Source organism: Poecilia reticulata, linkage group LG5 (genome assembly GCF_000633615.1).
Source record: "Poecilia reticulata strain Guanapo linkage group LG5, Guppy_female_1.0+MT, whole genome shotgun sequence".
NCBI classification, from domain to species: Eukaryota; Metazoa; Chordata; class Actinopteri; order Cyprinodontiformes; family Poeciliidae; genus Poecilia; species Poecilia reticulata.
The window spans coordinates 26,876,478-26,881,230 of NC_024335.1; the positions used below are offsets into that span (position 1 = coordinate 26,876,478).

The window sequence follows — 4,753 nt, forward strand, 5'->3', positions numbered from 1 at the left end:
CTCTAGAGGAAAATACAAGCACCAGATAAAGAAACAACACTGTAAGGAGGTGGAATTGATGCATTGACTATCTGTGGAGAAACCTCAATTCAAGCTAAAAATAAAGGGCAGGTGGAAACATGAATGTGTTGAAAAGTAAGCAGTTGAAATGTGACATCTTTGTTTACTGTCACTCCTCATACAAGCATTTTCAATGAGACTGTCGGTTCACATTGGTCTCAGGTAGTGGTTACATCCAGGAATAGATGTGAAACAAGCAGAAAACATAGGCAGAAGAAGCAAAAGGTGAGCAAAGCACTTAAGACGTGGCCTTTGATGGTGGCTTATTTTACACTGAATGCTTCTGCTAACCATTCTACTCCTGTGATTACATACTCTTCGTCTCCCCTGCTGTCATATCAAGCAGCATGGCTTCTCCAAAGTACAGAGAATCCCGGTGAGTATATTCTCTACCCAGAGTGCTGATTTCCTGCTGCAGAGCTGTAATAGAAAGAAATGATCTTGTATGTCTGACGGGTTTTTACGTTTGTTGCTTTGAACGTTTTAGTGTTTTTCACATAGTTGTAGGATGCGGCGGGTTTGGCGCTGTTTCTTGTCATTCACAGCACAACAATAACATCTTCATATCTGTCATGGCCTGTCAAGCGACCTCTAGCATTTCAGCCCGTTAATGCATGTACGCCATTAACCTTGGACTTCCTCTGGGACCTGGATGCTGCTGCACTCATTTCTCTGCTGTAAATTATTGATCATAGAAACATGAGTTTATTTCCTGTCATATATTGCCTGCTTGTCGTCTTGCTCGTGTCGGCACTTTTACAGCACCACGCCTCCAGCCTAATAGTGAATTTTAAATTTTATTGTATTTTTTTTTTGTTCAACTAGCATGCTTAAGATAATCTGAAATTTAGAAAATACACTGCAGGATTTATTCATTCACTATTACCACCGGCAAAGATTATAGTCCGGTTGTATTTTTAAGAATTTATTTTACTACTGAGAACAATCACAGTGATTATATGCATCAAACCTGAATATTTAAGAAATGTTTTTTTTGTCTTTAGTTTGTTTTACAAGGATATATTCATGAGCACCATTATCATTACTATTATTGGTGTCTTGAATTAATATTTAACTAAATCAAATATAACATTCCTATCTGATTTAGCTTTGTGCTAAATTGAGGATAATGAGCAAACTTGTCAAAATTACACATTTAATATTTTTAAAGGGGCAGTAGTTTGTATTTTCCAGTCACATGGTACCCATTTTATTGTACAACCTTCAGTTGTTATAAAAATGCTATAAGTCAAATATGACTTAAAATAATTTTTATTTAATTAACGTCTAGAAATGGGCTCTTTGCACCTGCGGCGTTGACGTCACATCTCCAGGAGCTAATGCGGCTCACTTGTTTCCGCTTTGAATTACCATGACTGCTAGAAAAGACGAAGTCGTATATCAGACGCAATAAAAACAATATGAACATTGTTGTCTTCCTAATTTTCATTAATTTCCAAGCGATCCTGAATTAAGAAGATGGTGGCTTGTAAATATTTGCCACTACCAGTTAAAGCTAACTCTGCACAACACAAAGTTTGCAGCCTTCACTTCACTCCGGACCAGCCTAAAAATACCGGGGAGACGGATGGTGAATAAAGGAGCCTCCCTGAGTTATTTCCATGGAATCACTTCTGTATTCAGCCTGAAAGAGCGAGTTTATGGGAACGAGAGAGCAGACCAGAGCCAGACAACCGAGCAACTGATCCGCCTGCACACACTGCTGTAAACACCGTCCTATCTGAGCTCTTCGTAAGAACCATGCAAAGGCAATAAAACGAAATAACACGGAGACCTTAAGGGACACGGTCTTATTTTTCTAAAAGCAGCAACTTTGAACCTGAACAGTCAGCTGAACCAGAACTCTGACACCCAGAGCTGCGCTACTGTTAAGCTAAGAGGCTTGTTGTGCTTCGTCACGATTCGGAAGCTAAAAGCCCGAACCGTAACCTCCCCCGTTAGTCTCTGACACTAACGACAATAAACACACATAATATACTTGAAAATAAGATAAAAACATTGTCCGTTAGAATGTTTAGATACTTAAATAGCACATTTTTACAAGAACAATGTCCGAGAATATTGCCTACTAGCATAAGCTAAGGTTAATGTTAGCAACAAAGTTTAAGTAAAACTCACCTTCGTGTTAGTGAATGTGTAACGAGGCTACATCTTAAAACCTTTCTCCAGTTTACTTGTTGTGGCTTCGGATCGATGTACAAACTTTGGCCAAGCCCTGCAAGCACCTAGTGTAAAATGATATTTTTATTGGATCGGAAACAATCGAGCCGCTTTTCCCCGAACGCGGAAGCTGAGGTGCAAAGAGTCCATTGTAACACTGTCTCTTTAAAACTCCTGCTCTTTCTGAAACTCCGCCTTCAGGAAGTCATCCCAACAGCTGAATGGGAAATTAAAGGATTTCTCAAACATGCGTGAAAGAATTATGGTAACACTCCAGGTATGTTTATGATGAGGGAAAAAAATTAGAACATGATGTAAAGTCTAAATTAATCCATTTCATATAATACTGCCTCTTTAACATTTAAAACATTAGTCCTTTCATAGTTTTTTGGTATCTTCATCTGCTGTCGATTTCCACTCACTTGTGTTTGCATAGGAAAGGCTAATGAATAGCATTCAGTCACCTGCTGGATTGCCTTCACTGTCTACCATCCATTAGAAGACCCTCAACTTCCTTCTTCACGAAATGGAGTACAGTCAGATTTTAGCCATTTCTCCCCCCAGTGTGTGTTTTTGTTTTATTTACCTTGAATAGTCCACTCTTCCTGATATTGGAGCGGTCTCTGGTTCAATTTCATTCACATATGTATTCGAACCGAACTGAAGTTCACTTCATCCGAACCGAGAGCGAGGTTTGTAGGCAGACCAGAGTTTTTCTTGGTCGCCATCAGATGTCAATTGTTCATTCACACCACCCAGACTAAACAGGGCTGGTGTTAAATACACTCTAAAGGTGGTCATGTTCTGAAGACCACAATGCAAAGTAGTTTTTTTTCCACATGGTAAAAAGAAATTCCAAAGACATGGTATGAAGTAAAACCCAAACCTAGACTGAAGAGGCTAATTGTGCAAGGTGTAAAATAAATAAATAAAATTAAGCCAAGGATCATCATTGAGGTCATCCTGAAAACTGTAGGTAATATTGGTGTTAACATCTCGAGACAGATGGCCCAACACACACTCCAGACAGCTGGTTGGGTTTATTTAAATTAAATGGCACCACAAAAATGACTCAATCAAGATCCTTAACACCAGGGAGTCAACAGAGAGATGTGAACTTGACCAACATTGGACAATTCAGCAATAAAGAAGGTTAAAGTAGTAAAGCAAAGGTTGGTCAAAACAATAAAAAAATATATCACAAGCTGTACACACACTTCTTACCAGTTTCTAGAGACTCTGTCCCAGTTCCAAGCTTTTATTCTTCAATGATAAAACTACCAGGAAACTGTTTATCTTTAGCTAAAAGTAACCAACATAAAGCACATTATTACTTCTCAACAGAAGTTATATAAAACTATCATGATGGTGCTGTTAGAGAAAACATTTCTTGAAGCAACATAAACAGAACTGGATCGGTTATGTTTATGCTCTGTATCTTTTTGAGAGTTTTGGAAAAAATATTTTTAGCATTTCTGTTTTGGAAACGGCTTATTCACAGGACTTAAAAATGCCTTTCCAACACATCCAGCATAATTTTCATCAAATGATAGCTAATTGGGTATGAATACTACTAAAAATAACTGCATTCTTATATCTGCATCATTTCATTATAGTAGACCAACAGATTATAGGTAATTACTGGCCAAAGTGGGTACGGAACATCTTCCCTGCCAAGTATGACATCATAAACTGGAATGTTCTTTTTCTTTTGTCTCCATGTCCCTTACATTTGAAATAAACCCAAAGCAGTTTCTAATAAAGTTTTAAAGTGGAAAATCCTGGCGTGGAAAATCTTAAGGCTCAGCTTGTGAAAGTAAGTCTGTTGGACCTCATTTTAATACTCAATAAACAATTCTGAGTGACACACTGCTAGACAGGACATGCTGAAAAGTTTCTTTTAAGTAAAAAATGGTATGATCCTCAGTGGAATAGGGGCGGAGCCAGGGAGCCATGAAGATGCAACTCTATGGGAGAGCATACTGGTGAAACAAGCAATTCTCCTCTGTGACATCCCCCTGCACTCTACGTGGAGGGATCCGTCATTTATTAATTGTTTTGTCCTGAGGCGGAGCAGAAGGGGCGGGACCAGGATTCGCCAGGGCCAGCGAGTCCTTGCTATAAAAGCAGCCTGCTCCAGCGCGTGAGTGGGGAGAAGAGTTGAAGTTGGCTTGGAGCTGAGTCGGCTTCTCCACCCAGCTCTGCTCTACAGAGGTGGCTCTTCCCTGACCTGCCTGCCCACCCCGTCTTTGTTTGGGTTTTGTTTTGTTTGACCTTTCTTTTCTTTTGCAGGACTTCCCCGCTCACCACCAGCTTCAGAGATGCCATCGGCCACAGGGGGCCGCCTGCTTGTTTGGTTCTGTTTGTTGTATGTGTTGCTCAATAAAAAGCGCATTTCTTGTTGAAGGCCGTGTCTCTCTGGTTTTTGTTACGGCTCAACGAGCCGGGTCGTAACACCCTCCAAAACTATGTTGTCCTCAGACAACATATATTTATAAAAACGTCAAATATA

At 39.7% G+C, this 4,753-nt stretch overlaps 1 long non-coding RNA gene across 1 annotated transcript; it reads left to right on the forward strand.

The window, feature by feature from the left end:
* On the forward strand, positions 1-437 carry LOC103465394 (uncharacterized). The gene is made up of 3 exons (XR_533783.2): positions 1-135; positions 223-285; positions 407-437. It is a non-coding gene; the product is annotated as an uncharacterized LOC103465394 (long non-coding RNA).
* The last annotated feature ends 4,316 nt before the right edge of the window (positions 438-4,753 follow it).